Below are 23844 nucleotides of genomic sequence, written 5' to 3' on the forward strand. Positions count from 1 at the left end.
TTCCTTCTCCAAGAGATTAGTGAAAAAATGACTTGGGCTGGAGAGGAGGAGGAGTGAGGTACAGGATGACCATTTGGAAAGGAGGGCACAAGTCGGAGAAATCCAGAACCTCCTCCAGAGCAAGCAGTGAGCATGACCAAGATGTTGTAGAAGCCCCTCCAGTGAGGACTGCCAGTCACCTTCAGCAAGCCCCACCTGTCCATCATTCAATTTGGAATGCTTCTGCCCAGCCTCTCTCTTCTCCATTCAGTGTGGACAATGACTTGTTCTGCTTTTTGGTTTGGGTCACTCTTAAGCATTCTTCACTGGAGAATGGGTGTGATAGATATTTTCACTTTGTGCCTCCAGAGCCACTCTTCACCTTTTCCCATCTTGCCACTTGTCCAGGGAAGCTGATATAAATGGCTTGCATCGGAAGTCTTCCCTTCCCTTCTAATTGGGCTTGCAAACAGCAGCAGAAAGTCAGAGAGCAGGAGAAGAGAGTCAGGGTGTGGGTCCTTCTGGGTCACACAGGGTGAGTGTGCCATGTAGCAGAAGAGTGGCTGTGGCTTTCTACTGAAGGTCACAGTTTCTGTAGACAGCTGTACTCTTTGTGATCTGAGAATCTCTCCCTTCCCTTGTCTCATTAAGCTTAGTTTGATAAGGGCTGTTCATTGTAACTAGCCCTGTGGTAACTACAATATTCCCTGATAGTGTCTCTTTCTCTTAACCCTGTACATGCATTTGACTAATGCAATTAGGGATTTAGGGAACTTGAAAGTTAATGATAGTGTGAAGGGGAATCTCGCCCCTGATCAGTGTGGAAAAAGTTCCTTCAGTTTGGCATCTTAGCCAGTATAGAGCATGGGTGAATAAAAGTCATCAGTATATTTACATTTCATTAGGTTACATTTCTTCAGAATGATACTTACGCAGAAAATTGTCTAGGTCTACAGATATAGGATATATATATATATATATATTTTAAAAATCGCATGTATGCTTCTAAGGAGTTTAACATTTAGTGAGGAAGACAAATATGCACGTACATAATATAAGGGATGAAGGTAAAAGAACGGGAGGGAGGGGAGCCTTGCACCTGGGAAAGGACAGGGAAATGGCTGAGTATGCTTCAAGTCTGTTACAAATCAGGACAAGGGTTACGTATTAGGTAGTATTTTAAAAAATTCCATCCCAGTACTATGGATGGAGTTTTAAAGAGACTTTCCAGGGGCAGTGAGCTGTGGAGTACACCAAATAGAAGGAACATTTCTTGATTTCATCCCAGCATTATGGGAGCCCTTTTACAGAGCCTGGGGCCAAAGAGAGCAATTAGATACTTGAGCTGTTTGGAGATAGAAGAGGAAGGAGACGAGAGGGGGAAGCCAAGCTAATTTTTTATTATTACGTATGGAAACCAATGCTAATTACTATAGAGCTTCTCTGCCAAAGGATGAAAATAAAAACCAAAAAAGGCAAAGTAATATAGAAAAAAATTTGCTTTGATGTGTTCAACTTTCTTCTTTATTAACACTTCTCCAGTCATACACTTTTCTCCACCTCAATCTTTACTAATCTTGACTTATTGTTACCTTCCTTCTCACTGGCCCCTATAGCTGAAGAAAGTTCCTGCCTTCTTCTAAAGTTAAACTAATGCTCTACCAGGTATCTACTTTTTCTTTCTTCTATTTTCTGTCTTGTTTCTCATGTATAACATGTTCCAATCTCTTCTATTTTAGAAATACTATTTCCTTAACTCTATTCAGTGTAACCCATAATCTCCAACCAATGCATAACCACTGTTATTATCTAGGCATATTCATTCATTCATTTAACAGTTATTTATTGAACACTTACTACATGCCAGATACTATCATAGGCATGGGAAATACAGAGGGAAAGGAAACAGTATCCATAAAAAATAAATAAATGAGATAATTTCAGAAAGTTATAAATGCTTTGAAGAAAATAATCAGGGTAATGTTATGAAGAATGGCAGGCAGGAGTGGTAAAGCTATTTCAGATGGAATTGTTGGGAAAAGCCTCTCTGAGGAGGCACTATTTGGGCTGATACCTGAGTGATGAGAGGGAGTCAACCTTATGGAGATCTGGAGGAAGAATATCCCAAGCAGAATATTTCCTTCCTTCTTTGTATGCAGAGACACATACCTGTAAATACTGTTGGGTATTGAATAATGTTCCCCGCAAAAGCCATGTTGAAATCTTAATCCATTTTCCTGTGGGTGTGAACCTGTTTGGAAATAGCATCTTTGAATCTGCTATGGTAAGTCAAGGTATGGACTCATTTGTGAATAAGATCTTCAAATAATCCTATTTAGGAGTGGCTAAAGTGAATTAAGGTGGGCCTTCATCCTTATGACTGAAGGCCTTTTAAAGAGACGAAATTTGGACATAGTCAAAGAAAGTCACAGGAAGAAGCTAGAAATCAGAAGAAGACAGAGAGAAGAGGGAGACGGACACGTGATGGAGAGCTGCCATCAGCAGAATGCTGTTGACCTGGTAAGAAAGCATGGCCTTGAAGACTTCTTGATTTTGGACTTCTAGTCTTCAGAACTTGAGACAATAAGTGCCTGTCTGAGCCAATCCATTGTGTGGTATTTGTCATAGCAGCTCTTGCAAAGTAAGGCATACATGTATGGAGAGAGATATACACTTTCATTTTGGTCTTTAGTTCTCAACATTATACGTTAAAGGACCACCTTTTCAATACCTATGGCCCTGGCACTGTGTTTCTTTGATAATTTAGCACAGGACAGACACCAGTGTAGCTTATACCACCTTGGAATGTGTCTGATTTTATGTTGCCGCAGGGGTGCCTATAGGAGCCGAGGTAATAGATGCCACTGGCCAAACCACAAATGGACAATCTAGACAAGACTGTACAGGTAAGATAAAATCCTTTTGTCCCCAATTCATAGTCTCTTGTCAACTCCATCCTTCCCTATCAACAGGAAAACTCATAATATTAGATAGGAAAATGGAGGACTTCTAGCAGGAAAAAAAAATGAGAAAAATCAACCTTTGTGGTAGATTGAATTATGTGCCCTGACATAGATGTGTTCTTAATCTTAACACACATTCCAGTGCATGTGAGCCCATTGCAGATAAGACCTCTTGAAGATATTACTTTTAGTTAAGTTGTGGCTCAACTAAATGAGGGTGGGTCTTAATCCATACCTGGAAGCCTTATAAAGAGAAGAAAAACCAGAAGCCAGAAGTCAGAGAAGGCCACGCAGGAAAGCCAGAAGTCAGTGGAAACAAGACAAGGAGATGAGAGGACATTACCGTGTGAAAAGGGGCAGAGATTCAAGACAAGAAACCCCAAGGATCGCCGGGAGCCAGTACCAGAATGGTACAGATTTAGAGATGAAAACAAGCCCTGCTAATGTCTTGATTTTGGACTTTTTCTATCCCCCAAACTGTCAGTCAATAAATTCCTGTTGTTAAGCCAAAACCAGTTTGTTGTATATGTGATAGCAGTTCTGGCAAACTAAGACAGCTTGCTGCTCTAAACTTTATTCTTAATTCTGTCATCCCTGGAACTTCCTTTTGAGCTCTTGGCATCTTGTGATATGTGGCTGTAAGCACTAAAAGACCCAAGCTATTTCATCATTTTAGCAAAATGGTATTCTTTGTGTTTTCCATCTTCTGTTCAGCTTCAATAGATCAGATGTTATTTTTAAACGCATTGATTTTACCTTTTAACTAAGAGAAAGGTGAAGTCAATTATTCTGAGACAAAAAAGTATTGCAGGAAAATGCAGAAGTTCAGGACAACAGTTGCCAAGAAATATGAACTAGAATAGCTTTGACTTTTGATCCCAGCCTGCTGATTAAGCTGAAAACCCAAAATAGTCTCTCTTAATACCATCTGTGACCTCCTTAATCTCTCAGCTTCTTTATTTTACTCAGGCCATATTATTCAAATTGTCACCTTGAAGGTCACTGGTGACAAATGACCTTTAGTTAACAAAGCCCAATGGTCATTTAACAATCACATCTTCAACCTTTCAGCAGCATTTGATGCTGTTAACCACCCTTAGCTACTTACAGTTCTGCCTCTCTTCACACAGGAAATACCACTGCCCTGTTTGTCTTTTTTATCTTCCAGAGTCCTCCTTTTAGTCTCATTTACTGAGTTTCTGCTTTATCACTCCATTAATATGAAGTGCACCTTCTTTTCTCTCTCACCATCAGTGATGTCAATTATCACCCCTATGATACTGACCCCAAGTCTATATCTGATACCTTAACCACTATCTAATGACCCAGCCCTGCATTGTCAATTGTTTGCTGGTATTTCCACATATCTCCACTGGAACCCTGTCCATTTCTGGCCCAGCTCCTTAAGGCCCCCAGCCTGGACAAAAGCACCAGGATCTTTGTGAAAGAAATACCCTATCCTGAGGAATGTATCCCCAGGCTTGAATTTTTAATGACCCATGATTGTGTTAGTTTCCTAGGACTACCTTCCTAAGGTACCACAAATTGGGTGTCATGAAACACCAGAAATTTATTCTCTCACAGTTTTGAAGGCTAGAAGTCTGAAATTCAAGTTTTGGCAGGGCCAAAATGCCTCTGAAGGCTGTAGGGAAGAATCTTTCCATTATGGATAGAATTATGTCCCCCACAAAGACATATTCAAATCATAAGCCCTGGTCCTGTGGATGTGAACCCATTTGTGCAAAGCAACTTTGAAGATGTTATTAGTTAAGATGAGGTCAAACTAAATCAGGTGGACCTTAAGCAAATATGACTAGAGTCCCTATAAGCAGAGGAAATTTGGACTCAGTAGTAGGGGATATAAGGGAGAGAGATGGCCATGCAATTGAGTAATGGATTGCTGGCAAGCCACTGCCAGAGTATTACAGACTTCAGAGAAAGCACAGTCCTTTTGATGCCTTGATTTTGGATCCCTGGCCTCCAAAACTATAAGCCAATAAATTCCTGTTATTTAAACCAACCAGTATGTGTTATTTGTTTTAGCAGGCCTTTAAAAATGACACTTTCCTTGTCTTTTAGCTTTTGGTGGTTGCCAGCAACTTTAGGTGTTCCCTGGCTTGGGTAGCATAACTCCAATCAACTCCAATCTCTGCCTCTGTCTCCATATGGTAATCTTCTTTCTGCATGTGTCTGTTTCCCTGTGTTCAAACTTCCCTCTTCTTATAAGGAAGCCAGTCATATTGGATTCAGGACTCATGTAGTCTAGCATGACCTCATCTTAACTTGATTATGTTTGCAAGGAACCTATTTGCAAGTAAGATCACATTCATAGGTTCCAGGTGGATATGAATTTTGGGAGGAAACTATTCATTCCAGTAGTCTGCTCTACATGTCCATAAAATTCATGTCTTTCCAGCATGCAAAATACATTCATACCATCCCAACATCTCCAAAAGTCTTAATCCATTCAATCATTAACTCTAAATCCAAAATCTCATCTAAATATGAACTCAAAAAAGATGCAAATCTCATAATCTACAAAATCAGGTATTGGTGAGACTCTGGATATTGTCCATCCTAGAGCAAAATTCTTCTCTATCCGCAGACCTGGGAAATTAGAAAAAAAGTTATCGGCTTCCAAAATTTGGTGGGGTTGGCATAGGATAGACATTCTCATTCTGAAAGGAAGAAAATGGAAGGAATAAAGGGGTTGCCTGTTGACAGCAAGTTTGAAATCCAGCAGGGTGAATTCCATTAGATTTCAAAGCCTATGTATGGGTAATCCTCCGTGGTTTGATCCTCTGTCCTCTTGGGTCTCCCCTCCCTTTCAGCCTTCAGAGGGAGGCCCCATTTCATTTCTCTGATGTGGTGGCCCTGTCCTTTCCATGCTCTGCATTCTTGGCCCTGCCATCAAAGTTATTCTTTCATTTTGTCCTGTCTCTGTCTCCCTGTCTAGGCTTGAAATGTTGCTGCTGATATAAAATTCTCAAAAAATCTTGCTGGTCTTCTGTGGATGTCAAAGGCATCCATCCACACAATTGGACAAAAGGGTTTTCTGTAGGTCCTTCCTAGATAACCATATCTCTGTTCCTGGATTCGGCTGAGAATGATTGGATCCATAAATCATATGCTTAGTCTCTTTAGCAAACATTGCCAAGCCACAGTCTTGGCCCTGTTTTCAGAACACACAGTCTGAATAGGATAAGAATTTTCCAAATCATCACGTGCAGGTTTCTCTTTGCTTAGCAGTTCATTCCTGAGTTTCTCTCTTTCTAACTACATTTTCCTATAAGCAGTAAAGAGAAACCAGGCCACACCTTCCATACTTTGCTTTGATATATCCTCAACTAAATATCCAAGTTCATTGCTTACAAGTTCTACTTTCCCAACAGTTGAATTTAATTCATCCAAGTTTCTGCCACTTTATAACAAGGACAATCTTTCCTCCAGTATCCAAAAATTTGTTCATCATTTCTTTCTGAGACCTCATCAGAAGCACCTTTACTTTTCATATTTCTTCCAGTATTTTGTTCATGATGATATATGTGTTTTTTAGGAGAATTAAATCTTTCTCTACTATGCTCCTCCAATCCATCCAAGCTGTTCTGGTTTGCTAATGCTGCCATTTTGCAAAACACCAGAAATGGATTGGCTTTTATAAAGGGAGTTTATTTGGTTACAAAGTTACAGCCTTATGCCATAAAGTGTTCAAGGTAAGGCATCAAAAATCGGGTACCTTCACTGAAGGATGGCCAATGGTGTCTGGAAAACCTCTGTTAGCTTGGAAGGCACATGGCTGGTGTCTGCTTGCTTCCAGGTTGCGTTTCAAAATGGTGTTCTCCAAAATGTTGCTCTTGGGGTGTTTTGTCCTCCCTTAGCTGCAGCTCCTCTTCAAAATGTCACTCTCAATTGCTCTGCACTGTGTCTGGGACTGTGTGACTCTTTTTAAAGTACTCCAGTGATCCAATAAAGACCCACCCTAAATGGATGGGGCAGCACCTCCATTGAAATATTCCAACGAAAGGTCTTGCCCACAGTTGATTGAGTCACATCTCCATGGAAACACTGAACCAATAGTTTCCAACCTAATCAACACTAATACATTTACCCCCACAAGAGTGCATCAAAGAATATGGCTTTTCCTGGGGGACATAATACATACAAATTAACATACAAGCCCTCATCGGAATGACCTTTAACATCCATTTTTATCCCAACCATCTCTTTCAAGGCAATCAAGGCTTTCCCTATTAAAAACTTCAAAATACTTCCAACCTCTACCCATCAGCCAATTCCAAAGCCACTTCCACATTTTTAGGCATTCTTATGGCAGCACAGTATTCTCGAAATCTCTCAATTGCCAAACCCAGTTCATGTTTGCTCCCTTCCCTCCACCTCTTAGACCTATTTGATTAGCCAAATCCTCTTAGTTGTTGTACTTTCTAATTTCCAGTGCCCTATTCCTACTTCCTGCAATGAAAATCCCCCAATATTCATCTTATATGCCACTCAACATGAGTATAGTTCTTCATAACTCTGGTTAGAATTTGGTCTCATTCTAACTGCAAACCTTCAACCTTTCTTATTTTGTAGCTACTTATCAGAGTGCCAGATTATTAGCTCTTTAAGGTCAAAAAGAAAGAGGGACATATATGTCTTTTGTCTCTTGCATTTTCATTTATTTATGACGTATTGTCCCAACAAAGAGTTATAGATTGATTACTTCAAATGATGTCTTATAGCTTTGGGTATGTTGGTAGCTGGTTGCACAAACTATAAACCACTCTAGCTATGTTGAGCAGAAAGCGATTTAATACAGAGGATTAAGTTGAATCAGAATTGGTGGATGGCCTGGGGTTTTGGGCATCACCCATGAATACCTCCCAGGGCAGCACTGTGGGATTAGCCCACTAGGGGAGCTAGAACTTCCATTAGAAAGCCACTAATGAAACTGTGAGTTCCAAAAGCAAACCAACATAGCCAGGTTTCAGTGATCAGGAAGTCCCTGCCATGTCTCTACATCATGTCGTGTCTGCTAGACATTTACTAGAAAAAAAATGGATGCTCTATTCTTTGTCCTCTGACACACATAAAGATGGTGAATCCTAATGCTTCTGCAGAAAACTCCAACATCCCTCCAATTATATTTCTGCCTCACTTTTTAAAAAATTGAGATATATTCACATATCATACAATCATCCACAGCATATAATCAACTGTTCATAGTACCATCATATAGTTAGGCATTCATCACCCCAATGTATTTTTGAACATTTTCCTTATACCAGAAAGAATAAGAATAAAAAATAAAAGTAAAAAAGAATACCCAAACCATCCCCCCATCCCACCCTATTTTTCATTTAGTTTTTGTCCCCATTTTTCCACTCATCCATAACCTGGATAAAGGGAGTGTGATCCACAAGGTTTTCACAATCACACTGTCACCCCTTGTAAACTACATTGTTATACCATCATTTTCAAGAGTCAAGGCTATGGGTTGCAGTTTGCAAGTTTCAGGTATTTACTTCTAGCTATTCCAATACATTAAAACCTAAGAGCTGTTATCTATATAGTGCATAAAAATGTCCACCAGAGTGACCTCTTGACTCCATTTGAAATCTCTCAGCCACTGAAACTTTGTTTTGTTTCATTTCACATTCCCCTTTTGGTCAAGAAGATATTCTCAATCCCATGATGCTGGTCCAGATTCATCCCCGGGAGTCACATCCTGTGTTTCCAAGGAGATTTTACACTCCTGGGAGTCAGGTCCCATGTAGGGGGGGAGGGCAGTGAGTTTACCTGCTTAGTTGGCTTACCTAGAGAGAGAGGAACACATCTGAGCAATAAAGAGGCACTCAGGGGGAGACTCTTATCTGCCTTACTTTTGTGTTCCAAAGCTCATGGAAGTGAGTTTGATTGGTTGAACATAAAGACCTTATACTCTAGTTGTAAGGGATTCATAGAAATGTAATATTGGTCAGTCAGGCCTGTAATACTCTGAGGCATATTAGAAGGAGATCATGACTATTGTTGAAAGCTGGTCCATCATAGTCACCACAAACATGTGGAGGGCATTAAATTTTTTTCTCATCGCAAAATTAATGGTCGTATTATTGAAAAACGGTAAACTGAGACAAACATAAAGAAGAAAATGTAAAAATGTTACGGAAAAAAAATTTGATGCATATTTTTCCATATAGAATTTTTAAAAACTTTGACATTAAAGGATCTTATATTTATTCACTGTTTTTAATGTGCTATTTTAGATTTCTGTTAGGGATGGAAAAATGATTTCTGTGTCTCTTTCCATTTGATCTGTAGTGTACTTCAAAATGTCACTTAGAAAAAGTTTCAATTCACCTGGAGTCTCTAGGTATAAGTGAAAGTAGAAATAACCAAAGAGTGATAAACTTTAATAAAAAATTTCCACAATTTATTAGATTCAGAACCTAGACATTTTCCTTGGTTTAACTCTGCTATGCAAAAGTGCTAAAAAATACAGAAAAATATTACATGATCTAACTAATATTATATATTTTTAATCAGTATATGTAATGAATAGATGGTGTTTGATATGTTGAAAACTTAACGTAAGAAAATCTGGTGCCTAAAGGAGAGATAGTTTGGGATTTTTGAAAAATATACTTGTAGAAAGTGGAGTTTAAGAAACTCATCATAACCAAACCCATTCTCCCAATCTTTGATTTACCCAACTTGCTGCAAATATTTGAGACAACAAAATTTCCCATTTCATCTTATGAAAACAAGAAAAAGACTATATTTGAAGAACTAGCATTTGTGAATATCTCTGGATAACCATGTCTCACACAGATTCTTCCACCATCAATGTGAAAAATCTGATCCATAATTAAGATGGGCTGAGACAATGAGGCGCTCATTAACTGGCTCTGTCAGAGGGTGGAGGAATGGGGTGTGGGAGTGGACTGAGAAAAGCAAAGCCTAAGGTACTACCTTTCTCAAACTATCCCTTTTCTTTTTCAGAAATTGAATTGCTTGCTACCAGCTATCCCCAAATAGTACTTGACCACCCAGGGTAGGGAAGTATTTTGGTTTGAATCATGTCCCTGACAAAGACATGTTCAAGTCCTAATCATCTCCAGTGCTGTGGATGTGGAACCATTTGTAAAAAGGATCTTTGAATATGTTATTGGTTAAAATGAGGCCAAACTGAATCAAAGTGGGCCTTAATCCAATATGACTAGGGTCCTTACAAGCAGAGGATATTTGGACAGTCAGTAGGAGTCAGAAAGAGACGGATGGACACATGAACAAGGCAAAGATTGAGTTATGGACTGCTGGCAAGCCATAAACAGAATGCTACAGGCTTCAGAGGAAACATAATCCTGCCAACACTTTGATTTTGGACTTCTATCCTCCAAACTGAGACAATAAATTCCTGCTTTTTAAGCCAACAAGTCTCTGGTATTTATTATAGCGGCTCTGGAAAACTAAAACAGGGAGAAAAAAGTGAAATTTGTCATTTAAACAAATAAGTTTGATGCTTCTCTCAGTGTAGAATGGTGGTTTTCAAGTGGAGGCAAATTTCCTCCTCCCAGGGGACATTTGGCAATGTCTGGAGACATGTTTAATTGTCACATCTGGATGGTGGGTGCTAATGGCACATAGTAGGTAGAAGCCAAGGATGCTGCTAAACATTCTACAATGCCCTGGACAGCCCCCAATAACAAAAAATTTCCCGTACCAAAATGTCAGTGCACCAAGGTTGAGAACCTGCATATGGTGTTTGCAGGAGGGCTATTCCAGAGCGGGCTCCACCATCATGTCAAAAGTGAAAGCTCCGTGTCCCCAAACCTGTCAGGCAAATTCATTTATGCAACAATTATCTTCTGTCAGGCACTTTGAACAGTTAGCTAGTGGATGCTTTCGCTAATGCTCTCCATCAGGCCAGTTGGCCTTACCTGTGATGAATATATGGGACTGGGGCACTTGGCACTCTACAATTAGCAGAATGGTAATATTTCAAAAAACCTTTTCAAAAAACCCAGAAGGCAGAAACTAATTCCATATGTCAGAAGTATCCCCCTTTAAAGATGAAGGACAAATAGACCCACTCTTTTTGCCCAAAATGCACTTGACATGAATTTATTATACCAATGAATCCTTGAAGCAAATTAAAGAATGCTTTATTTAGTGACAAGGAATGTTAGAACTTTGTTGGATGGGATTTTAAGACAATGAGTCTGCAGTCACATGAAGCTTAATTCGGATCATTTATATCATCTGGTTTTATTTTTCTTTTCCCCCATCCTCCTTCACTCTCATATGTTTCTAGTCACCAAGAGAGAACAAGAAAAGATAATGAAGTTCAGACCGAGAAGCTGGGGTAAACCTGTGATGCTGAATCAAGGCAGGTGTGCTAATTTCCTTCGCGGTGAAGTTGGACTTCTGTGCCCTAGATAGGCAAGAAGCCAGTAGATGGAGACAAACTTCTTCTCTAGTTGAAGCTAGAGGACAGCTCAGAGCCAGCCATGTTTCATCTGTTTCTAATTTACCAAAGTGGATTCTAACTGGGGGCATGGACATCGTTTTGCCATCCTCTCTCTAGATTCCAGCAGAATCCAATATAAGTCCTGAAACATTTAAGGTTAGGGATGTCCACAGGCTTTCTTTTTGCTATCAAAGAGCTGCTTGCCCCAGGCTCTATTTTTATCCTCAGAGAAATAACGTTGGTTTTAAGATGGTGAAGATTAAATGTTACGATTAAGAAAGAAAAATTTTTCTAAACCTGAAATAGGAAGAAGTATGTGAGCTAATATGATTTACGATCATCTTCTGGGAAGTAATTAGCATTCCAGATAAAATATTTAAGCAGTTTTGTGATAGATCTTAATAAGACAAAGATTTCATTTAGGGAGTTAGTTACCCATCCACACAACTTAGTCAGAAACTTAAAATACTTTAGACAGTTTTTACTACCTCCTTCCTTTTCTTCTATTAAAAGGAAATTTTTGAATTTTTCTGCAGCAAATTTGCAGCCAATTTGAAATAAAATGTTGATACTTGCATATATTTAATTTTAGTACTCTGCTCTTCTAGAAAGTGCTTATCTTCCTGCCATAGGTTGGGAAGAAGAGGATGTAAGATATAATGACTTAGAAAGGCCCTCCTTGACATTACTTCAAAGGATTCCTGGAGATATTTCCACTTTCATCCATAAAACTTGATTTCCCACCACAAATAACAAGAAAACTGGAAAAAAAGGGAAGCAGCTGTTTCAGGTGTTAGAAAACAGATAATGTAGAACTATGATTTTCAGAAAAGGGAAAGAAACCATGTGAGATCTATGATTACCCTGACTGTGCCTAAAGGCACTTTCTGGGCAATGGTGCAGGGAAACAGAAACCCAAGGAGAGAACATGGAAGACAAATTAAAACCAAAACACAACATACCCAAACCAATGGGATGCAGCAAAGGCAATACTGAGATAGAAATTTAAACCTCTATATGCTTACATAGAAAGAAAGACCTCAAATCAGGGACTTAACCTCACAATTGGTAGATCTAGAAAAATAGAAGCAGACTAAATCCAAGATGAGCAGAAGGAAGGCAATAACAAAGATTAGAGTGGAGATAAATGAAATAAAGTATAAAAAGCAATAGGAAGAATCAATAAAGCCAAAAATTGGTTCTTTGGAAAGATCAATAAAATTGACAAAACTTTAGCTAGACTGACAAAGAAAGAATGAGGACACAAAAAACTAAAATCAGAAATGGAAGGGGGGGGGGACATTACTACCAACCCCACAGAAATAAAAAGGATTACAAGAGCATACTATGAGCAACTGTACACCAACAAATTAGATAAACTAGATTAAATGGACAAATTCCTAGAAACATGCTGTCTTAATTTCTCAGCTGCTAAAACAAATACCATGCTATGAGTTTGCTTAGCAGTGGAATTTATGGGCTCACAGTTTCAGAAGCTAGAAGGCTTGCATCCTGTGGTGTCTGCTGGCTGATTGGCAATCTTTTGGCTTGCTTGGCTTTTCTGTCACATGGCAATGCACATGTTGACATCTTTGTCTTCCAGGTTCTGTTGACGACCAGCTTCTGTCTGATCTCTATGGCTTCTTTCTTTTCTTGTCTGATTTTCTTTTCTTATAAGGACTTCAGTCACAGTGGATTAAGGCCCACCCTCATTCAGTTTGGATGTATCTTCACTAATAGCATCTTCAAAGGTCTTATTTACAAATGGGTTCACACTCACAAGACCAGGGGTTTGGACATGAATGTGCCTTCTGTGGGGGGCTCAATTCTCAACACACACAATCCACCTGCACTGACTCAAGAAGAAATAAAAGATCTCAACAGATGAATAAGAAGTAAAAAGAATTGAATCAGTAATAATAATAATAATAATAATAATAATAATAATAATAATAATAATAAAACTCCCAACAAAGAAACGCTCAAGACCAGACGGCTTCACTAATAAATTTTACCAAACATTATAAGAAGAATTAACATCAATTATGCTCAAATTCTTCCAAAGAATTGAAGAGGGGAGAATGCATTTTAACTCATTCTGTGAGGCCAACATCACCCTCTTACCAAAACCAGATAAAGATATAAAAATAAATGAATAAATAAAATAAAATAAAAATAAAAAAATAAAAAAAAAATAAAATTACAGGCATAAACATTATGCATATAGATGCAACAACCAATAGTAAAATACTAGCAAACCAAATCCAACATCACATTAAAAATTATATGCCATTATCAAGTGGGATTGATCCCAGGTATGCCAGGATGGTTCAATACAAGAAAATGAATTAATGTAATATAACACATTAATTGAATGAAGGAGAAATGCTAAATGATCGTCTCAATTGAAGCAGAAAACATAGCACCCCTTCCTGATAAAAACACTTAGAAAACTAGGAATATAAGGAAACTTCTTCAATATGATAAAGGGCATATATGAAAAACCCACAGCTACCATGATATTCAATGGTGAAAGACTGAAAGCTGTCTCTCTGGATCAGGAAAAAGACAAGGATGCCCACTGCCATCACTACTATTCAATATTGTCCTGGAGGTTATAGGGAAAAATTGGGCAAGAAAAATATAAAATTTATCCTAATTGGAAAGGAATAAACAAAACTTTCCCTATTTGTAGATGACATGATACTAGCTATAGAAAATCTTGTAAATCCACAACAAAGCCACTAGAGCTAATAAACAAATTCAACAAAATAATATGAGCATTAAAAAATCAGTGGTGTTCCTACACACCACTAATGAACATTCTCAAGAGGAAATCAGAAAAAAATTCCATTTACAATAGAAACCAAAAGAATCAAATATATAGGGATAAATTTAACCAAGGATGTAAAGGACTTGTTCATTGAAAACTAAAATACAATGCTGGAAGAAAGTTTTAAAAGACCTAAATAAATGGAAAGGTATTCCACATTCATGGAGTGGAATGCTAAATATTGTAAACATGTCAATTTGAATGATTTACAGATTCAATGCCATTGTGATCAAAATTTCAACAGCCTTTTGGCAGAATTGGAAAATCCAATTATCAAATTTATATGAAAGGGCATGGGGCCTGAAATAGCCAAAACTACCTTTAAAAGAAGAACAAAGTTGGAAGACTCACACTTCCCAATTTTAATACGTACTACACAGCTACATTAATCGAAAGAGCATGTTCCTAGCACAAGGACAGACATATAGAGCAATGGAATTGAATTGAGAGTTCAGAAATGAAATCTCACATATATGAAACAGTTGATTTTTGACAAGGGGAAAAAGTCAACTCAATGGAGAAAGAATAGTCTCTTTAAAAAATTGTGTTGGGAAAACCAGATATCCACATACAAAAGAATGACTGTGAACCCATAGCTCACATTTGTGTACAAAATTTAGCTCAAAATGGACCAAAGACCTAAATATTAGAAACAAAACTATAAAAACCCCTTGAAGATAACATAGGGAAGAATCTTCAGAACCTTGAGTTAGGCAATGATTTCTTAGAATTTATACCAAAAGCATGAACAACAAAAGAAAAAGTAGATAAAAGGGACTTCATCAAAATGAAAGGCTTTTACACATCAAAGAACTTTATCATGAAAATAAAAAGACAACGTATAGAAAGGGAGAAAATATTTGGAAACCACATGTTCAGTAAGGGTCTAATATCCATAACACATAAAGAAATCCTACAACTCAACCACAAAAAGTCAACCAACACAATTTAAAAGGGCACAAAAGATTTGAATAGACATTTTTCCAAAGAAGATACACAAATGGCCAAAAATCACAGGGAAGGATGCTCAACATCATTAGCCACTAGGGAAATGCAAATCAAAACTGCAATGAGATACCATTTCACACCCACTAGAATAGCTACTATGTTTTTAAAAAGATGGAAAATTAGTATTGGAGAGCTTGTGGGGAAATAGGAACACTCCTTCAATATTGGTCAGAATGTAAAATGGTGCAACTACTGTGAAAAACATTTTGCCAGTTCCTCAGAAAGCCAAGTATAAAATTACCTTATGATTTGGCAATCCCTCTTCTAAGTATACACCCCAAAAAATTGAAAGCAGGAATTCAAACAGATATTGTACAACAGTGTTCATAGTGTCATTATTCACAATTGCCAAAAGATGGAAACAACCCGGATGTCCATCAACAGATGAATAGTTAACAAAATGTGGAATGCACAAAGAATGGAATATTATTCAGTCATAAAAAGGAATGACATTTTGACACATACCACATCATGGATGCACCTTGAAGACATCATGTTGAGTGAAATAAGCCAGATACAAAAAGGAAAAATATCGCATGGTCTCAACGATATGAAATAATTACAATAAGCAAATTCACAGAATCAGAAAGTAGAATATAGGTCATCAGGGCCAGGTTAATGGTAGGGAATGGGGAACTAATGCTTAATTGATACAGAGTTTCTGTTTGGAATGATGGAAAAGTTTTGGTAATGGATGGTGGAATGATTTACATAGTAAACATAATTAACATCGCTGAATTGTACATTCGAATGTGGTTAAAATAGGAAATTTGGATTGTATATATGTTACCAGAATAAAATTTTTAGAAAAACAAACAAACATAGATTTGTACAACACAAAAAGTGAAACCTAGTGGAAATTATGGACTAATTAATTGCATCAATTGGAACACTAATTAATTAATGTAATTACTCAGTATAACCGCATTAATGCAGTGTTAATAATAGAAAATAGTGCATGCATTTGTGGGGGATGTTTATATGGGAATTCTGAACTTTCTGCATGATTTTTTTGTAAACCTACATATTCACTAATTTTAAAAAGCCATACCAAAGGAGTACATACTTTAGAGTTCAATTCATATGGAATCCTAGAACATGGAAAACTAATCTTTGGTGAAAAATATCAGACTTGTCATTAATGTGGGGAGGGGGGAGCTGCAGATTGCAATGTTTCATGAGGAAACTTTCTGAGATCATGCTAAAGTTCTGTATCTTGATAATGGTTTGGCTTAGTGAAGGGTAAATATCAAAACTCATCAAACAGTGCATTGATGATGTATGCATTTTACTCTCCATAAATTTTTCCACAAAAAAAGAAGAATGTTTAATAATAATTGAGCACCAGTTATTTACTTGCATGCTGAAGTGTTTAGAGTGAGGTGTACAGATGTCTGCAACTTACTTTGAAATCCATCAAAAGTAAAACGAATTGATGGATATATAAAAAATGGAATCTTAAGAGACATATTAACAAATTTAATGTATTTACCTTAGTAGCACCCTGATTAAAACAAACAAAAGATCAAAACCCCACCAATTATGAGACAATTGGAGAAATTTGAACATCAGTGGGATCTTGGATGGTGATAAGGAATTATTGTTTGATATTTCCTTTAAGTGTGATAATGGCATTTTGTATATTATTAAGTCATTCTCTTTTGTTTAGAGTTATACATGAAATATTAACGGATAAGATGATATGATGTCTGGGTTATGCTTCAAAATAATCCTCTGGGGGTGGGGAGTGAAGAGTGGTAAAAAGGAAACCAAGGTTAGTAACAAGTTGATAGATATTGAATGCAGGATAATGTGTAAATGGGTGTTCATTAACTATTCTCTTTACTTTTGTATATGTTTGACATCTTCCATAATCAAAAAAAATTTTTTTTAATAATATTGGTGTTCTACTTTGCTAATGCTGCCTTTCTGCAAAATATCAGGAATGGACTGGCTTTTATAAAGGGCGTTTATTTGGTTACACATTTACAGTCTTAAGGCCATAAAATGTCCAAGGTAATGCATCAACAATCAGGTACCTTCACTGGAGGATGGCCAATGGTGTCCAGAAAACCTCTGTTAGCTGGGAAGGCACATGGCTGGCATCTGCTCCAGAGTTCTGGTTTCAAGATAGCTTTCCCTCAGGATGTTCCTTGCTAGGCTTCAGCTTCTCTCCAAAATGTCACTCTCAGTTGCTCTTGGGGCATTTGTCTTCTCTTAGCTTCTCCAGAGCAAGAGTCTGCTTTCAAAGGCTATCTCCAAAATGTCTCTGTAAACTGCAGTTCCTCTCTCATCTTCTGTGCATTCTTCAAAGTGTCCCTCTTGGCTGTAGCAAGCTTGCTCCTTCTGTCTAAGCTTATATAGTGCTCCAGTAAACTAATCAAGGCCCATGCTGAATGGGCGGGGCCACACCTCCATGGAAGTTATCCATTGAAAGATCTCACCCACAGTTGAGTGATCACATCTCCACGGAAACATCCAATCAAAAGTGTGCAACCCAATCAACACCAGTAAGTTTCCTGCCCACACAAGACTGCATCAGAGATAATGGCATTTTGGGGGACATAATACATCCAAATCAGAACAACTGGTAAAATTATAGGGGAAATATGAAAATATTTGATTTTTGAGATAAAGTGCTTTTTCAGGAAAAGAAAGTGGCATGAAATAAAATGCTCTCATAGTATGTTCCCTAAAAAAGAAAAACAATAATGACCTAATTATATGGTGCCTATACAAAAGGCACTTCAAATATGATAAATACATAAATTAAAAGTAAGAGGATGGAAAAAAGATGAATTAATCAAAAGAAACCTGGAGTGGCTACATTAACATCAGACACATTAAACTTCAGAGCAAAGAAAATTACCAGGATCAATTCACCAGGAGGGCCTTAAAACCCTAAACATGTATGCACCAAACAACACAGTTTCAAAATACATGGAGCAATATCTGACAAACTGAAAACAGAGATAAATAAACCTGCAATTGTAGTTGGAGAATTGAACATCCTTCTCTCAGTAATGGCTAGAACCACTAGATACAAAATCAGCAAAAATACAGAACTAAACATCATCAACAACCAATAGGATCAAATTAACTTTTATAGAGCAATCCATCCAAAAGCAGAATACAAAACCTTTTCAAACACATGGAACATTCATTAAGATAGGCTATATAAATGGGTCATAAAATGAATATTAATGAATTTTTTAAAAAGTTAAAATAGTACTAAGTATGTTCTATGATCACAAAGGAATTGAACTAGAAATCCATAATAGGAAGAAAAAAGGAAAATCTCCAAACCCTTGGAAATTAAAATAAATAAATACATAAATAAAAATAAAAAAAGCCAAAATAACCTATGGGTCAAAAAGGAAACTTAGGCAAAAATTATGTATACATAAATAAAAATATGCATTTATATATGCATATATATGTATATGTGTATATATATGTATATATGTAGACAGAGAGATACAGTGAGAATTGAATGAAAATCAAAACCTGTGGGATGCAGTTAAAGCAGGCTTAGATTGAAATCTATATTACTAAAAGCTTAGGTTAAAAAGAACAAAAGTCTGAAATCAACAGTTTCTATAACATGACACTTGAAAGAGAACAAAATGACTCAAAGCAAGCAAACAAACCCTCTCCCCACAAACAACAACAACAACAACAAAAACACCAAACAAAGTTAAGAGCAGAAATCAGTGAAATTGGAAATAGAAAAGTGTAGAGAAAAGTCAATCAAAACAAAAACTGGTTGTTGGGGATTGAATCACGTCCCCCCACAAAAGGCAAGTTCAGGTCCCAACTCCTCATCCTGTGGGCGTGAACTCATTTGTAAATAAGACCTTTGAAGATGTGGTTAGTTAAGGTGTGCCCAGACTAAATGAGGGTATGCCTTGATCCAATATGGCTGAAGTCCTTACAAGCATGGGGAGCAGCCAGAAATTGGAAATCAATGGAACCCAGAAGAGAAAAGAAAAGATGTCGCTGCGCGCATTGTCATCTGACAGAAAAGTCAAGGACCAAGGATTTTTAGCAACCAGTCCTGGAATTCTTGTCATGGGGGAGAAAGCATTGCCTTTGTTGATGCCTCAGTTTTGAACTTCTAGCCTCAAACCCCTGAGTCGATATTTTCCTGTTGTTTAAATCAACCTATTGTATGGTATTTGTTTTAGCAGCTGGGAAATGGAAACATTAGTTCTTTGAAAAGCCCATTAAAATCAATAAACCTCCAGCATCTTGCTGGAGAAAAAGAAGAAAAACTGAAAATACCAATATCAGGGGAAAATGGGGGATATCACTAGACACCCTGCAGACATTAAAAGAAAAATAAAGGAATACTACAAATAATTTTATGCCCATAAATTTGACAATTTAAATGAAATGGTACAATTTCCAAAAAAACTATAGGCAATCAAAACTCACCCAAAATGAAATAGGTACTCTGAATAGTCCTATAACTATTAAAGAACCTGAATTCATAATTCAAATATTTCCATAAAAGAAATTTCCAGTGTCATGTGGCTTCATTGGAGAAGTCTGTCAAAATGTAAGCAAGAATTAACACCTAATATCTAATCTCTCCCAGAAAACAGAAGAGGGAACTCTTTCCTATTGATTTAATGAGGCTAGCATTACCTTGATACCCAAACCAGATAAAGACTGCTAAAAAACAAACAAAAACTATTGATCAATATTACTCATGAACATGGATGTGAACATCTTTAATAAAACGTTAATAAATTGAATCTAGCAATAAATAAAAAGAATAATACGTTGTATTTTTATTTTTCCAGGAATGCAAGGCTTGTACAGTATTTGAAGATCAATCAGTGTATTCCACCACATTATCAGTCTAAAGAAGAATGACCATATGATCAGATCATAATGTAGAAAAAGCATCTGACCAAAATCAGCACCTTTTCATGACAAAAACTAAGCGAACAAGGAATAGAAGGGAACTTTCTCAACCTGATAAAGAGTGTCTATGGAATACTTACAGCTAACATCATATCTAAGGGTGAAATACTGAATGCTTTCCCTCTGAGAATGGGAACAAGGCACCAAGACAACGTCTCTGCATGAATATGTCCCTTAGGGTAACAGTGGATGCAATTGCCAAGTGGTCCCAGGCTCCAGTGATTTTTATGATGCAACCCAGCTAAATTTGCATATTTTGAGATTATATTGAATTTATCAAGTTTATATAATCAAGCCCCTTTTTCACAGGGAATAGGGAAAAGATTAGGCTTTTACTGAATAAAAGTTTTCAAAAAGCTGTAAATTCATTGTATTATTCTATACTTTAAAACAATGTTTCTCAACGTTTTTTTCATTGTGCCCTTTCTTCAGGAAACTTTTAAGACATTTTTTTCTTAATCTTTCCTCCCCTTATGAAATGTTTAAACTGGAGATATACATTATATCTTTGCTTTATACATAAACAGTAAGATTTCATTTCATCCCCCAAGAACCAATTTTTGCTCCCTTGTGGATGACATCCCTCTTGTTGAGAATGCAAGCTTTAAAGCTTCTGATTCACAACTTTCATTTTAATGATAATAACTAGCTCTAATTAAGGCAGTATGCTAGAAGCCTTACATGGATTATAATTTAATCGTAAATATCAACTGTATTTTACAGTTTAGGCAGCTAACCTTAGAGATCTACAATAAAAGGCAAGCTCTAAAATCAAATTAGCTGAATTGGAAACTTGGCTCTGCCATAACCATGTGACTTTGCAGCAAGTCACTTAACTTCTCTGTGCCTCAGTTTCCTATTTTATGAGATGGGATACTGAGCAGACCTACCTCACAGGATTGTTGAGTGTAAGACATGTAAAGCATTTGGAAACAGTGCCTGGCACACAGCAAGTGCTTGATAAAAACTGGCTCTTATTATTATCATTGGTTACAAAGTAGCAGGTAGCAAAGCCAGGATTCAATCCCACATTTGGTTGTCACAGAGATGCACGCCAGTGTTCCTCTTCAAGGAAGGACTTGCTTCTTATCTATGGAGAATGCACTCAGGGTCAACTTTAGGGTCTGCCTTAGCTGTAGCAAGCTGCTCTGCCTGAGATCATGCAAGTCCTGAGGCAGCCCCACAGTCAGTGACTGAGTGGGGTGGAGGGTAGAGGCCTGACAGTTTGGGTCACAGAACAAGTCAGAGGGATAACATTTACTTCTGAGGTACTTGCCTGGTTGGCCAAGGTTTTGTTGGCCTTTTACACGTTCAAATTTATCCTCTTCCCAATCCTGCTTCCTCCCACTTCCCTTTGCAGGCATTGGTCCCTAATAAATAACTTGCACCTTAAACCCTGACTCAGTGTCTGCTTCTGGAGAACTCTACCTGTAGATCAGGCTAACACAGCACTTAGAAACCACATGTACAAAGAAAATAAGTGTCATGAGACTTAGGGTCATTTTTGAATGGAATAAGTGGGAGAGAACTAATAGTTATTGAGCTACTACTATATGCTGGACTAAGTGCTCAGCATCATTTCATAATTTAAAAAAAATTACAGCAATCACTGTCATCACATTCATAAACGGAGGCATAGAGTGGGTAAGCAGCTTGCCCAGTTTCACAGCTAATAAGTGACTCAACTGCAATATGAATCAAAGTCTTTTTGAGTTCAAACTCATGATCTTTGCAATATATGCTGCATTTGAAGTAGTTCTTAATAATACATAAAGAAGAAATTTTGATGCAATAAATCAAATCTGTACAATTTTTGCTAATTCAAGTAAGAGCATCTTCATAATAATCTCGTTCTTTTAAGATACTTTCCCAAGAGAACTAGAAAAATCTTACAGCTAAATATAATAGAGTATGATCTTTTCTGATTTTGATGGAATACGGTAGTGTCAGGTGGGGATGATTCTTTCAGTTTCCTTTTATCCTGCATTTGAAATTATCTGTCCTTCAAGAGAACTAAAGAAAGCATTCTGCGATCACTTTTAAAGTTTTATAGCCTGTTCAACTCCAAAACAGAGAAAATCTATTGGTACGTGAGGACATACATTTAAAATCCTCAAAAGTAACTCTTGCCATAGTCTGGTGATTTTCAGACTTGAACTGGGCATCAGAATCAAGTAGAGGGCCTATTAAAATACAGATTGCTGGGCCCCACCCACAGAGTCTATGATTCAATAGGTCTAGGATCTGGCTCGAGAATTTACGTTTTTTCCAGTTTCCCAAGTGATGCTATGGGCTGGGTCCAGGATCAACTCTCTGAGAACCACTTCCTGCATCAATCCTTTCTCCAAACCCCACAGGCTTTATGATCTGATTTTGTCATCTCCCAACCCCTCCCCTATCCCTAGTTTATGCACTATGAAAGATTTCCATTATACTTTGGCTAAAGAAACAATATTGTCTATAAACCAGAAAGTAATCTGGCATAACAGTAAATATTTGTTGAATGAATGAATGAATAAATGAAAAAATGAGCAAGTATGTAGAGCTTCAGGAATATGTTTTGTTGATGTAGTTTGTGGTATTATTTTTGCAAAACCCAAGTCCTAAATAAGGGACAATTATGGTTAAGGTGCTTTTATGGATTATTGTAAGGCTTTTGGGCTGGGATGAAGCATGCAATTTTTCTTTTTGTTCCTGGCAGGTAACATTAGGAAGATGGAGAACACCTCACTGGATTGACCCCTAGAATTCTGCAGTGTAGGATTAAAAGAAAAAGAACAGATGTCCTTTGGGCTCACATGGCAATTGAAGGCTCAGCAATAGATACAGTCATTACAGTTGGCTTCCTACTTGTAGCTTCACCACCTCCTTCTCTCCCCTGCTTCTTCCCCTAGTTAAACTACTGGCCTAAATCAAAACTTTGTGAATTACAATTCATCAAGATGACTCTGTGAGTTTGTCATAAATTGGGTAGATTAGATTTTTTATATATTTAGTACCACAAACCATGATTTATGGGTCTCACTGTTGGATACAGAGTGATAAGAGAAGTGTGGGGAAATAGGAGGGTCAGGGTGAGGTAAGCTCATTTGAATTAAACAAATGAGTCCCTGCTGGATGGGAACACCCAGTGTCTCTGGACAAATTTATGAGTCAAAACAAAAATAATTACAGTGCAGAAATGGTTGGTGCTGGACGAACCTGCTTGGTTCCTAATGTTGGTTGGCAGCTCTTCATCCTGATTATTCCATCTGGAGATAATTGTGTGATATCATCCATAAAATTAAATCATAAATCAACCCAACTAGCAAACAGGCAAGCAAGCTGCTGAGAAAGCCACACATAGGAGAGGCGAGTTGTCTCATCTTAATAAAAGATTTGGGAGTGAAATTAAGAGAAGATGACATGTAGAGGGTGACCCTCTGCATGTCCATAGCCTTATTGGCTGAGAGCCGCCACTAAAGTCCATGCCCCAGTAGTATCAGGACAGCCAGCATATTGCCTGCATTACCAATTGGCTGATGAAGAAAGAATGTTCTGTTCATGAAAGGAAATATGTATTGCCAGAAATGTTGAGAATTTCTGGTTTGAGTTGCAAATGTCCAAAATGAAATTATCTTATTTCCTTTCCTAATGAAATGGTAACAGTGATGGAAAGT

At 37.4% G+C, this 23844-nt stretch overlaps 1 pseudogene; it reads left to right on the forward strand.

Moving 5' to 3' along the window:
- The first annotated feature begins 2463 nt into the window (after nt 1-2463).
- The window catches only part of LOC119526504, a 56606-nt pseudogene continuing 35225 nt past the window's right edge, over nt 2464-23844 (forward strand).

Source organism: Choloepus didactylus, chromosome 1 (assembly GCF_015220235.1).
Source record: "Choloepus didactylus isolate mChoDid1 chromosome 1, mChoDid1.pri, whole genome shotgun sequence".
Lineage (NCBI taxonomy): Eukaryota > Metazoa > Chordata > Mammalia > Pilosa > Megalonychidae > Choloepus > Choloepus didactylus.